Raw genomic sequence first — 12,501 nt, 5'->3', positions numbered from 1 at the left:
GTACGCAAAGAAATATTCGGATTTATAAAACCGTGCGCACGCACATCCTACGCATCTTTCCCTTAATAAATCACAACCGATTCTAAATGCAGCGCAGCTTTTTGCGGCTTCGTGACACGCCCATATTTGTCCATAAATAGTCCGTGAAACGCCCACAAATGAATATTCATTGATTGCGAAACCATGGCAAACACCGAGAGGAAATCAAAAAAACGTATCTTCACTCAATGTGAAGTAGAAGTTATTGTTGGCGAGGTGGAAAAGAGGAGAAAAGTGTTGTTTGGAGGACACAGTGTGGGCATTACTAATGCCAAAAAGGCACGTGAGCGGCAAACGGTGGCAGACGCCGTAAATGCTGTAGCCTCACAACCATCCGAGGTTGTGAGGCTACAGCGCCCCATCGGGGGGGGGGGACCGGAGCGCTAGATGCATGCGCCGGGGGGACCGGAGCGCCAGGGGGGGGGACCGGAGCGCTAGATGCATGCGCCGGGGGGACCGGAGCGCCAGATGCACCGGGTGACACGCGTGGTTCCTCCGAGTGCTCCTCTGTAACGCCGGGCCCAAAAGCCCGCAGAGGTCCAACAGGACGGCTGGAGGAAGTCAGAACCGGCTCATAAGCCACTCGTCCTCGTTTGCCAGCAAGTCTTGTTGCTGTCTAAAGATGCGTTCACTCCGAATTCTTCCATTTGCCACATCTTCTATTAAGAGCGCAAGATCAGCCATTGGGCGTCATTACGCATTGTGATGGAGCATTTTATTTCCATCCATTTAATTACATCTGACCAGCTACAGATGTCGGCAATAATCCATGTGGAAATGGGAAATTGTTCAGCGCAAATGTAATTTCTTGTTGCTTTCTGAATGTTTGAGACATACGCCATACAATGTTTTTTTCAAAAATAAAACTAACTAAAGGCATATGCATGAATACCATAATTCCATAGCTTATGAAGAAATGTTTTAATATGAAGACAAATTTCCCCAGTGGACAATTAGTACATCTGTCCGTCCGTCCGCACGCCCGCACCTATCTGCTCCGCCAGACGGACACATTGACGAGAATATCAGTTTTGTACATTATTTCGTTCTGTTAACTATATTATTTATGAGGATGAATTGCACAACATGCCAATATTGCAGAACATATTTCACTTTTCTTTCTGCAAATATGTGTTCATTTGAATTTCTTTTGTAATTTTCGTTTGATCTTTTTTGTTTGTTTCACTGCTGATCGATCAAATGGGTGTTCGTGTAGGCTGTCAATTTTGAGACTTGCTTTGTGAAGTCTTCATGTTATTTCTGAGAGGCAGTATTGTCATTTTCACTTTCACGTGTTTCTTCCATCTGCCGACGGTGTCGCCGTTTCTCATTTAACCCGTTTTTGTGCGTACGCCTGGGTCAGAGCTTGCGTGAAGGACCGCACATTTTCCCGTCAAGTTTGCTTTTTATAAATCTCAACTATTGCGTAGAGAGTGGCGTACGCCTTCTTTTGTGCGTACGCAACGTTTATAAATGAGGCCCCTGGTCTGGCTGGGTAGGATCTGGTTCACCTTATGAACACACGGTTCACATCAGCAGCGTGCATGTATCTCCACCCCCACGTGCACGTGCACACTGCCACACTGCTCCCTGTCTGCTTCATCCCTCCTCCTAACCCACAGTGTATTGATGGACAGATATTTTCCACTCATCCTCGTGTCAGATTTTCACCTTTGATGTAATATTTGTCTTTCCAGCAGATCTGGTATAATTGTTACAGCTTAAAATAATAACTTATTCAAATCAGTACTTGTATCCCCCACTTTCTCGCTTCTTTTCCTTTTACTCTCTTCCACCCCCCCCTTCACCCTTCACATTCTTTCCCTCTCCCTCCCCAGACACACTAAATGTAACAAATAAATAAAAAATAATACAACAAAAAGGGGTTTTTACAAATCTACACTCTGGTTTCTCGAAGCTATATAACCTCTTTTTATGATAGTAAAACCTGTCCAACACAAAAGGCCTTCAGCTCTAATCTGTGTGCTCAGCTGTTGGACAGAACAAGTTAAAAATAAATAAATAAAAAAACATTACATATTGAGTAGTAAGAATCATAGTTTGATCTGTGATTAGCTGATCTTCGATTTGTCAGCTGAATCAGATCGCCACCAAAGGACGACCTGCAACCCTACTAATTTAAAAGACATAAAATCTATTACATAAGGTTATAGCTTTAGGATGTAAATGATGGTTAAACCTTACTTAGGAGTTGCCCATGAAGGAGGCAAGTCAAAAGAAGAAACTCTAAGAGAGCTTTAGCTTCCGTGACTAGACCAGAAGCTTCACTTCGGCAAATTATAGCCAAGATAAATGTGACTCCATGTGTGAGATTCCTGATTTGTAGCTCAGACTTCACAACAACCATGATCACAGCAAGGAGTCTGCGACAGAGCAGAGAAGCAAACTGTTCAATATGCTGGAGTGGCCAAAAGCCAAGAAGCCCTGCCAAACCTTTTTAATAAACTGAAACAATGTGGTTAAAAAAAAAGAATGCTAAAAACTCAGTACTGCCAACACTGCTTCTATGTTTGTCTTAATGCTTGAGGTAACGAGTGCCATCAACCGCGCTCTGGTCTGCTGATGCAGCATCAGTGGCAGACGCCAGCAGGCTCAATGACCTCATTCATGGGAAATCATTGGACTAAAGCAGGAGGCATTTGAGTCGGGAACATACAGGAAGCCACCAAACAAATTGCTACCCATCCTGGAGCTAGGGTTCCACACAGAGTAAAACTCATCCACCAAAAAAAGAGTGTCTGCTAAAAAAAGAAATGCAACTTTTTCACAGCGTCACTGTGTGGATCTCACCTCCGTTTCATGGCTGAATGCATCACTGCACTCCACATCTGTTTACACTTCTGCTATAAATATGCAAAGTCTTGCTGCATGATGGGGCTTCTCACACACACACATCTTTACACTTCTACACAGTTTTCTCTGGGCTGTTTACATTGATACATGTAACAATAGAGTGAATTTAAACTAAATACTGGTACAAACATTTTTTTTGATCCAATGACAGTAAAGCCCTAATAATCTTCCCACTTGAACGCCAAAAAAAGGACACAGAGCAGAGAAAATGATCATAAGCTTCTACTGCAGAGTCTGTCCACCCACTGGACAGCTGAGAAACTCCTCTGAAAGGCACTTTCACACCAAGGACATTTGAGGACTTTCATGAGTCTAAGAAACCCCTGAGGAGCAGCAATGAGAGCATCAAACCTTAAAGGGCTTTTGGGTTTGCATGTGTACAGTCAAGTGGATCTGTTCCCAGGTAATTGAGAACACAGAACTCATATTAATGCGTCTTTAGAACCCTGTTTGACAGTTTTACGTGACAGAAATGTGCGTCCTCAGCTCATTAAACTGAGTGAAGGAGCAGGGAGATTAAACTGGGGGAGGAGGTATTCACAGCCCCCGTATTAAAAAGTTATTGGCTGTCCTCGCTAAATCATCAATGAACTGATTAACCTAACAGAGAGAGTTTGATAAAGTGGAGAAATCTCTTTTTGTCATCTGACGAAAATTAGAAACAAGGAGAACCACTATGAGAGACATCATCTACAAATATAGAAAACTCGAAACAGTGGAGAACTTTCAGGAGTGACCAGTTCCAAGAACACAAGGACGCATCCAGTTCATAAAGGGACTGGGTCAAAAACTGATCCATGCAAAAGTTCAAGGAGAAGGACACTGAGAAGCAAAAATAACACTAAGACATATTTCTTACTTGACAAAAACAGCTGGATATAATACTGGATATAAATAGGGCCATGTGGGCTGATGAAGGTGTGCATGTCGTTCATTGACTGTACATGAGAACTGGACTGAGAGTGTGTTGTCACCATTAGAAAATGGCAGATTTTTTTTCGCAATATGGACGCTGCCATGTTGGAGCAAGATGTCAGTAACAGTGATTGGGCCAATCTATTACTGTTCATTTGAAGAAATTATTTTTGCAAAAATAAGTTTAAAGTGCTTTTTTTATTTAAATAGTTGTAAAAGTGAAATATTAAAGCTTTCCTGTAAATATCAGAAATACTATTTTTTAAGTTTACACAGGGTCTTGAGTTCATATTTTTCCACCGTCCTAAATCTTTTAATTTTTTTTGAGCAAGCAGATCAGAGCTGAGTGCCTCTTGTATTTGACAGATTTATTGTTACAATTGGGGTTTATGGATCTTCAGACAGACTGAGTGTATATTTCTATAAACCCCTTTTGTGTTTGTGGCCAAGCTTTATTTATGAAAATTATATTTGTATGCATTCCTTGTTGGACCGGACGGAAAAAAGAAACAAAAGAGGGGAGAAAGAAACAGAGTGGGATGTCAGAGATGGGGGATAAGGGGTTAGAGTGGGGGGTAGTCAATATTACAAGGTCAAAACATAAAAGTGTTGTAAATAAATTAGTTTACATAACTTAGTTCACACAGCACAAAATAAATAAATAAATAGTCTGCTCACAACTATTTACAGGTTAGAAGTATAATCATGCAGTAATCATTGATGATTTTTCTCCCAAGATTTCTGCACACAGACTGGTACACACAATAATCGCATTACCAATATTCATGAAGAGGGGTGTAGAAAAAGAGAAAAAAACAATACCCATGCCCGTATTTGTGCAAAGGTGAATAAGTGGGTGGGTTGAATGAATGTGTGCCTCTTAGAGTGTACCTTGATCACACTGAATGCTCCAGCAAAGGCAGCCGGTCCAGCCGGCCCAGCCCCCCACAGCCCAGAGCTAGGGGCAGACAGCGCAGCAACCCGGCCAATCTGGGCATCCAAGAGCCTCACCGTCAGACAAAGATCCAGGAGCAACAAACCTCCCGTGCACCTCACCCCCATCACAGAAACGGAGGTCATGACCCAGCAGCCCCCCGGCCGAAGAGTAGGAGGAACAGAGAACACGCAGAGCCGGAGCCCCGGCAGGGACCCGTCCCACCCCCAGGCGCACCGGGCGCTGTCCTTAACCTTTAGGTTGCTAAATTTAGTCCAGGTTAAAAACACCTAACAATGAAAAAAATGCAATTAAATAATAATAAGAAAGTTCAAATAAAGATTGAGTGATTTAAACTGGTCCAGCTTGACATTCATTAAAGGTTCATTCTCAAGCTAAAATACTTAACTTCCTGTTCACTTTTAAATTCACAGATAGATTCACCTTAATGATAATAATGACAGTATTTTTCTGCAAGATATGTAGAAGCAATTTGAAATCTATTTTTCCCCTTTAGAGAGTCATCTCCTGAGGGTGTACAACAGTGGTTTCTTCAATGTGAAATCCATGGAGGCAAATGGAGCACAAAGATTTTTTTTTTTTTTTTTGGAAAAGATGCTGATTATCTTAATTTTGACACCCCGGAACATATCTCAGTTATTTTCTTTGAAGACAGGATGTAAGGCAGTTTTGTTCGAAGCGAGGAGGTGACAGTCTTTGAGGCACAAGTCAGGGATAATGAGGAAGATAATAGTACAAGGAGGTGAGGAAGTGACCCACCTGACAGTACTTCAGTGAGCTGTCACAGTTTTTTTTTTGCAGTACAGCAGGAAATGTTATAAAGAAATATAAAGATAGTTCAATAAAAACGATTTGAGTTTTGCTGGAACTTAGCTGTACTTTATCTGAAAATGATCAATAGTTTTTCTTCCCTGAAAGTCTCTTTGAACAGATCAGCCTCTAAGTGACTGAAGGTGACAATGATGCCGTGCATAAAAAAAGGAGAATTTTGCCAGTTTCAGCAGTGCTGGTGCTGTAATACTGTTGCATAGGAAGAGTTTGCACGCATGTAGAGGGGTTTGCACATCATCTTTCTCTCCAATGTTAATTTAATATATAGAGGGATGCAGCTCCTCCTAATTAATTTGACTTTAATCTTGACTCAGTTTGATCATGATGAATTAACCTCAGTGATGAGTGGCTTAAATGACTTGGTGGCTAGAAAAAAAAAGTCAAGTTCCTGTTCAGCTTTATTATGAAAATGACGGTGTTAAGGCCCGTTCACACCGGGACGAATTTCGCCGGCGATTTTCGCCAACGTTTAACGCCTCGTGACTAAACAAAGGGCACCAATGAGCGTGTGCACACCGACGCGAAAAAACGCCACGCGTCAAAGCATCAAAAAAAAAAAATGCCTCGGATTTTTTTTTTTTGGACGCCTCGCGTCGAAATCTATTCGACCAATGAAAACGGCGCTTTTGCACACGTGTCTGGAGCTTCTGAAGTTACCCCCCTTGGGGGCGCTCAAACACAAAACTGCCTTGCTGAGCACACATACAAGCGAAGAAGATAGACGCCGAGTAGCGTCTACACTGCCGCGAAGAAATAATGACGGACATTCTAAAATATCCCCGAACCAAGCAACAGTTGGAGCTACTGGTGCTTGAAATATTCATGTTTTCTTTGTATTATTCTGACAAGCGCGTAAATACTTGCTCTCTTCTTCTGAGTGAAAAGCGACTTTAAGAAGCGTAAAGTTGCGCAGCCTCACCTTGTGTACAGGAGTATTTCTGTTTTACATTAAGCGCCATCTAATGTCAGGGAATGAAATTGCATGTTCGCTCGGCTCATCGTCAGTGAAACTCGCCTGGGTGTGAACACAAAAAATAACGCCTGGCGAATATTCGTCCCGGTGTGTACGGGCCTTTAGAACATAAATTAGTCACCATTCCAAAATGTATTTTTATGAAGTCAAACTGCAGTTATGATGTCCTTAGAGAGACAGGAAGGTGCCTAACTATCGCCTTATGCTATAATCACATGCACATGTACTGGAGGTTGACCCGTCTTAAAGGGAGTGCAGGTGTGTCTTGCAGTTCCCATGAGGCTCATGCCGCCACCTTAAGGGACGTCACGAAAATGGAACGCAACATTGTCATGTGGTAAATGTATTGTGAAGTATTTGTAAGGATTATGTTAGTTACACGCACTTACAACGTACAGGGGACGCTGTTCGCATGGTGTCCGTATAAGTCATTGGTGAGGTACGTACAGGGTGTGCAGGTGATACGCTCGGACCGTCTGATTTCCTAAATTGTGACAACCAGACTGTGCGCAGGGTGTGCACTTATAGCTTAAACAGGACTAGCGGGTTCTAGCAGTGTGCAGAAATTGGAGGGTTGAAAACAATAAAAAAAAAATCTGCAAAACATGCCGGCGCCTCACCTACTTCACCCTTACGTGTTGCTTAACCTGTCGCACGCAGCATGCCTATAAAATATATATATATATATATATATATATGCCCCGAGTGCATGGAGCGCCACAATCAAGTGGCTGGAATAATATACAGGAACATGTGTGCAGAATATGATCTGGAAACCCCAAGGTCAAAATGGGAAACACCTCCGAAGGTGGTAGAGAATGAGAGGGCAAAGATCCTGTGGGACTTCCAGATCCAGACTGATAGGATGGTAATGGCAAACCAACTAGGGTTGTGCCGATGGACGATATCATCGTCCATCGTGATGGGAGACTGACATCCCGATGGAGAGACCACCATCGTGATGCCACGCCCCCGCCACGTTGCGCGTCGACACCATAAGCCGCGGTTACATGTACAAAATATCTTGATGGGATCAATGGTCGGATTAGAATCCAACCGTGTACATGGGCCCAGAAAAATGTTTTCAGAATATAAAAACGTTCACTAAGGTCACAATTTCGGTCGGAATAAATCATTCGCACACGCGCAGTATTCGCACATGCGCAGTTTGAAAACCGGAAGAGGATACAACTTCCGCCGAGCGGCTTTTTTTCCAAACTTTATTGAAGGTAACAATTCAATACAAAACGATAACAGCGGCGAGCAGCTATATACATTGACATGTCAGCTCGGTAAAATACGAGACGATCTTCTAAACGTGCTTTTAATAATGTTACGGTTATTATGAAACACCTGTTCGCTCATCATTTGAATTTTAATCCGTGTGGTCAGTGCTTTTTCTGAACGTAGCCAGGATTAGCAGTATGCTAACACGGGCTAACAACATTAGCTTTGGGTGGCGCTGCATCCTGCGAACAACATCAGCCTTTATTTAGTCGGGACACGACTGGAAACACAAATCCACGTGATTGATTGAATGTTTTCTAAGGACTGAGCGACATTTCTGCTTTGAAGCTCAAACCGCTGTGTGTCTGCTGACGATCCGAACTGTGCTCAGACACACGTTTAGACCCGGTTCTGAGTTCGGTTGCTTGTACCCCTAGAGCTGCGGGACGGATCGCAGTCTTAAATCTCCCACACATACCGCTCATGTACCCCCCCCCCCCCTTCCCATCAAACACAAAGCTTTAAGTCCGCGCTCTGCCGGTCCACTTCACTAATTAAGTGCGGGAGCGACTACACTAATTTTCTATCTTGCTTGTTACTTTTTCTGTTAAAGTCACTTCCCTCAGTTTATACTGGATCATCGCGGATTAACCATTAGTTGGGAAATAAGATGAAAAAAGCAAAATAACGAATAGCAGTTATATGAGAACGAAAAATGTAAAAATACCCCCCCACCCCCCCGACGATGTCATCGTCCATCCCGATGGTTGACAGCAAACATCGTCAACGGCCAAATTAGGGGACATCGCCCAACCCTAAAACCAACCAGACATTGTAGTGGTGGATAAAGAACAGAGGAAAGCCGTCGTGGTGGATGTGGCAGTACCAAGCAATGGGAACATCAGGAAGAAGGAACATGAGAAACTGGAGAAATACCAGGGACTCAGAGAACAACTGGAGAAAGCCTGGAAAGTGAAGGTGACAGTGGTGCCTGTGGTAATTGGAGCACTCGGGGCAGTAACCCCCAAGCTGGAGGAGTGGATACAACAGATACCTGGAAAGACCTCAGACCTCTCAGTCCAGAAAAGCGCAGTGCTAGGAACAGCTAAGATACTGCGCAGGACCCTCAAGCTCCCAGGCCTCTGGTAGAGGACCCGAGCTTGGAGGAGAAACCACCCACGGAGGGTGAGAGGGGCGTTTTTTTTTTGTTTTGTTTTTATATATATATATATATATATATATATATATATATATATATATATATATATATATATATATATATATATATATATATATATATATATATATATATATATATATATATATATATATATATATATATATATATATATATATATATATATATATATATATATACACACACACACACACACATGTGTGACTAAGGCATTAGCAAACAATGGGAGCTGATTGAACAACAACACTATATAATCCTTTATTTAACTCATACAAGGCTCAGCACATCTGCTGTTGGTTTGTGTGTTTTCTGTTTTACTTCTATTTACCCTTTTTACTCCATCTAAACAAGAGGTGCCACATGTCGGCAAAAGCAAGACACATCCATTTTTCTTCCCATAGACTGCAATTATGAAGAGAAACGTGTGAAAAAGTGTGTACATAACACAATTTATTGAGAGGTTAAAGCCAAGTGGATGGTAGAATGTAATTCAGTTTTTATATTTAACCCATTTTACAAACGAATCTCAATGAGAACTATTATTTATGACGTTTCATCCAACAAAATTTAAATAAAGACAGTAATGAACAAATTCAGTCAATTATGTTCCATAAAGTAGGAATTTAACCAATATATTTGATCAACAGAATATATGGAATTTCAAAGTTAACGTCTGCATTTTCAAGACTCAAAATCCTTTCATTTTCTCCCAAAATCAAATTCTGGTTGTTCTTACCGACCTGGAACCGATTTACTGTGGTACACGGCGCACAAAAATAAATGTCCAAATGTTTTATGTACAACTTTGGTAAACTACATAGCTGCACAGTTTGTTGCATTGTTGAAGCATTATGGGTACTGTAATACATCCTGTGCTTCAACATAATGATCTCAAAAAGTGAGAGTTTTATTTTGCATTTTTTGTGTTACAACTGAATCTATTTTGGGAGTTGTAAACAAAATTTGACTGTCGTGTTGCTCTCCTGCAAAGGCTGATTATTGCAGATGAAGGAGACAAACATCTGACCGATGGACTGCCCCTAGGCATTCTGGGTAGTGTAGGAAAATCGAAATATATCACCTTTTTGTTTTGCTTTGTTTGGTGTTCTATAATCCAGCTCCCCTTATGGTCCACAAAACTCTACAAGAACTAAAGCTTGAGTTTTTGCATTGTGAGTCAGTTTTCCCTTGTACAACACCTATAAAAAATTGCTGGTTTTGTTTCTATGCTAATCAGTTCAAATCTGCTTCTGTTTAACCTCTGTTGGAATTATTGTTAACAATTTAAAGGCTGAAACATTTTTGAATTTTTGGTTATTTTAAAACCTTTAACAGAGGCAATGCACAATTGTTTTCATAAAATAATTTTTCAAAACATTTTACTATATTGACCAAACCCTTTAAAGTATTTAATTAAGTTTACATGTACCTAATTGTTAATAAACATAAAATAAAAGTAAAAAACTCTTTAGAAGTCATTGTCATGTTCAGGAAAAGGACGACAGCTCATTTGTCTTTAAAGTTATAAGTCAACATAACATGCTCCATCTGTGAGTCTGGATCTGGCCCAAGAAAAGCTGCACCATGTGTGGAGGATCACATGTGATACTCAGCACAGGCTGGGAACAGACTTTTTTATGTATACCGGTATAGTCTGTCTCTCTTCTTTGTTTTACGTTTTGGGTCTCTCTCAATCATTTCTCCCATTTTTTTCTTATTTTATAATATTTCAGAACTGAAGAAGATGAATGCATGAAATCAATGTTCTAATAAATGAGTAAGAGTAACACATACTTATGCCACAATACTCAATTGTAATTTAAAATCCTAGTAAATAAATTGAATAAAAAAACATCCTTAAATAACGGATAATGGTCTATTTTAAAAAAAAGTATGCTTCAAAATTAACCTGTTTTAATATATGTACTAATTATCTGGTAAACAAGAACAATTCATTTTATAAATATCAAATTCACACTCAGTAAAGCTGCATGATAAGCCCATGGAGCCAAAATGTTCACATAGAAAGCATAAGAAACATAATAAGGTATATAATAAAGCCTAGTCAAAGTGCAAAATGCAATTAGCTATTGTATTTATGACTGATTGTATATTTTTGTATAATTACCGGTGAAGCCCCTTGAGAAAACGGTGCTGTGATATTAAGCTATATAAAAATAATGGAATTAGACTGAAAGACTGAATTAAAGCTAAAACAAACAGAATTTTTTTTCTTAATATAAGTACAGTAATTACACATGACACAGTAATCAAAAATTTAAAGTATTTGACAAAACTTGACAAAATAAATAACAATATTTCGATTTTGGGCTTTGTGTAGCAGTAAATGGAAGCAAGATTTCACCTACGGAAATATCCGTTAATAAATCAATGAGAAACAAGTTACTCACCTCACGAGGTTTAACCAGGGTCTATCTTTTAAAGTCAATGGTTTTAAAGCTCCTACATCCAGAAAATCAATGCGAGGAAGTCCGTTAGCTTTAGCTACCTAGCTTAGCCGGGCCTACCAAAGAACGCCCGCCCGCCAGAAAAGAAACTCAAACCCCGCCCTTCGAGGAGTCACATCCAATCAAATTGCCCAAACACGAATTTTAACCTTGACTGACAGGTAGAGCAAACCTTCTTACTGATGACGCATTTATTGGCTGTAGTAAATTAAATACAAGTTTCTCTTTGCGTAAATCACCAAATAATTTTTTTTATCTTACAATATATATCATCTAAAAGAACAAATTACAAAGCACTATATTTAGTAAGAAATACATGGACAATATGAGCTCGTATTTACCGCAGAGAGTTAAAAAAATCTTGTAAGGGAAGAGGTTGATATTTAATTGTTAAAAGTGTTTTTTATAAAATATTTGTAATTATTTTTGTGTAAAATATTTCTTTTTAAAAATGACTAAAACAAAAGAGAAATAAAACAACTTTTCCCACTTTTACTACATATAAATGGTAAATGGCGTATACTTTTATAGTGCTGTGTACCTTCCTCGAAGGACCAAAGCACTTTACAGAACCACATATTCAAGTGTGACTAGTCTTAGTGACATGGCCTTTAAAACTTGGGAAATTGGGGATTATGCACAGATGAGGATTTAAGAAACGACAAAAAAAAAAAAAAATTAAACTGTTCTCTATAGAAATAATCCAGCAGAGACTAAACTTAAGGTTGTACAAATATAAATTGGCATTTTCAGTGATAAAGAGTGTGTTTGTAGAAAACATTGATACAATATGAAGGTATTGGAAATACTAACCTGTAAATAAAAACGGGAACGTTTGTTTCTAAAATGCTCCAAAATAAAGGGATAACCCTTGTGCCAACCTAGGCACTTTAACACTGGGAGCTGGGTCATCTAGACCCACGAGACAGTGCATTGAACCCTTTTTCTTCAGTGATTTGTGATCTTCACTGGTGTCCATGGATTACATGAAATCTTTCCACCTTTATCCACCTTTGTCATG

The 12,501-nt window shown here is 40.0% G+C and overlaps 1 long non-coding RNA gene across 5 annotated transcripts in view; it reads right to left on the bottom strand.

The window, feature by feature from the left end:
- Positions 1 to 11,575, bottom strand: part of LOC144981565 (uncharacterized) — a 233,670-nt gene extending 222,095 nt beyond the window's left edge. For all 5 annotated transcript variants that reach the window (XR_013647160.1, XR_013647159.1, XR_013647162.1 and 2 more), the window contains exon 1: positions 11,424 to 11,575. This is a non-coding gene — a long non-coding RNA (uncharacterized LOC144981565). The remainder of the gene's footprint in view (positions 1 to 11,423) is intronic.
- Positions 11,576 to 12,501: the final 926 nt, after the last annotated feature.

Source organism: Oryzias latipes, chromosome 13, assembly GCF_053564925.1.
Source record: "Oryzias latipes strain Hd-rR chromosome 13, Olatipes_Hd-rR_3.1".
Lineage (NCBI taxonomy): Eukaryota > Metazoa > Chordata > Actinopteri > Beloniformes > Adrianichthyidae > Oryzias > Oryzias latipes.
Note: the sequence above shows the minus strand (reverse complement) of the source record. Positions and strands in the feature narration are given on the sequence as shown.